Below are 2,500 nucleotides of genomic sequence, written 5' to 3' on the forward strand. Positions count from 1 at the left end.
ACATCGGAGCCGTCCAGGCTAACGAGGCCCCGGCTCACGGGTAACCCATGGGGCTGGACCGGGAGTCCGCCGTTAAAGAAGAAAGAAATGTAGTGCAAACCAGAACCAGTTTTTTTTATTTATTTTATAACTCGACTAATAATCGTCACAAAATTATAAACTTGGTACCTACGGATAGCCCTGGGCCCAACCTAATACAGGATGTCCATAACTATGCGCTAATTAAATAATTAATGGGTATTAAGGTCGGTCTTAGTAAATTGCTATATAAAGTCTAAGACCAGAACCAGTATTTTAAATTTATTTTATAACTCGGCTCCTAATTGTCACAAAATTTAAAAATTGGTACCTATGGATAGCCCTCGGCCCTACCTAATACACCGTGTCCATAACAATGTGGTAATTAAATATTTACTGGGCGTTAGGGTCGGTCTTAGTAAATTGCTATATAAAGTCTATATAAAATTTTACGAATTTAAAAAAAAAATTCCTACCGTCAAAAATAGCGACGCCTAGACCACCACACCTGTTCTGACGTTAAATCCTACTTGCACACACGTGTGGGAATAGATTAGATATCATCTAGAGATAGAATTCCTAATTATTTAATTAAAATAGAGACTCTAGATTTAATAGTTGTGTCATAGTTACATTAAGTCGAATTAGCGAAGCGGAGGCGGGAACTAGATTCTAGATCTAACACTTCGATTGCGATGAAAAAAAAATAGCTTTATTTTAAGGCCGACAAGGCAAATACGGTTTAATTAATATTAAAGAAATAAGTCCGAACACCTACCTTAAGCGAATCATCTACACAACACATGACTAGAAATAATACACGTCCACACGAAGAGCGATTGAAACGGTGACTGCAACGGTGAAAACTTGTACGACGGAAACATGGCGCCTAGGTTATGCCTACTTCCGGTCTGATGAAAATTTTTAATTCATTTTAAATTTTGCGCTCTATTTCGTCCGCGCTTGTCCACTTAAACTCTACAGAAAAGATAGTCTATATAAAAATAATTCCTAGAAGACAATTTTATGAGAGATCACCCACATTTATTTACCCTGCCTGTCTACCTTAGGGTTAGAGTTTGAATTTTTCTAGATTCAAGCCAAATATGCCGTGTCGATTAAACGACGACGTACATAACAGAGCGAAGACAATGAATGGTTCCTTAATTAACTATAATTACGGTCCTAATACAACTACAATTCACCATAGTACTAATAGTATGTGTATTGTTGTTTTGGGAGTTCTGTCATTACATTTTAAATTATAAAAAAAACGGGTTTACGATACACTTCATTACGCCGCCGATCGTGGTTTTAGATTTAAATTTGGTCGGATTCGGTTTATTATTAATTTATATAATACTTTATACATACTTTAATTCATTAAATACATTTATCTATGTATTTATTTCATTAGTTAAGTATTTGTTTAACTAAAAATTATCAATTTAAGGCATAACAATTACAGAAAACGATTGTATTTGAGATAAGTCTTATCGAACCATTTAGTAGCTGGGTCGGTTTATTATTAATTTATCTAATACTTTATACATACTTTCACTCATTAATTACATGTATATATGCATTCATTAAATCATTTAAGTATTTATTTCATCAAAAAGTATCGATTGAAGGCATAACACTGATAGAAAACGATTGTATTTGAGATAAGTCTTATCGAACCATTTAGTAGCTGGTTCGCGGGTCGGTTTTATTCCTTAACTCTAGATTTAAGTCTATCGTGTTTAATTTCAATTTAATTTATCACAACTTTTAGATTTTGTACTAGATTAAGCTACATTGAAGCTTATTTTTCACTATTTAATCAATAGAGGATATTATATAATATTTTTAAGTCTAATATTACGCAGCCGTTTGTTAAATCTAGTTTTACAACGACGACTCGCGCGATTTCGGTTTGGTTTTAAAACTTAAGTTCATTGATTCTTAAAATATATATTCCAGTTAGAATAGAACTGAATACGTACCACATGATGTATACACACGTTTGGGTTATTTATTTATTTTAAATTTAGTTTATTATGACCGATCGTAATTAACTTTGGCGATACCGGGCTGATATGTCTTATCGACCGGAAAACTACTGTCCCTTCGGTCGACTAGTTGGTCTTAGACGGCATTACCGAGGTTTGAAAACTCTTACACCGTGTTTTTATTTTCACATAGATCCTATATTTTGATACCAGTCATTCGTTTAAGTTTAAATTAGAAAACGTGAAATGTAGTTTATTGGAAACACTAATGTTTTTAATTTTGTACAAAATAAATTTTTATTCGTTTCAGGTAAACGGCGGGATGAGAAAAATCTGCTTTCTACAACACATACATTGGTTAAGAATATAAAGTGAAATATAGTTGTACAAACACCGTCTCTACTTAGCAGCTTAGCCTCTACGGCAATGCCGCGTCTTTACACTGGGCGAGCTTGAGACTGGAAAACTCTCGATCACTCTACGCGGGA

This window comes from Physella acuta, unplaced genomic scaffold (assembly GCF_028476545.2).
Source record: "Physella acuta isolate Inbredline_101_S28 unplaced genomic scaffold, ASM2847654v3 ptg002542l, whole genome shotgun sequence".
Taxonomy (NCBI): domain Eukaryota; kingdom Metazoa; phylum Mollusca; class Gastropoda; family Physidae; genus Physella; species Physella acuta.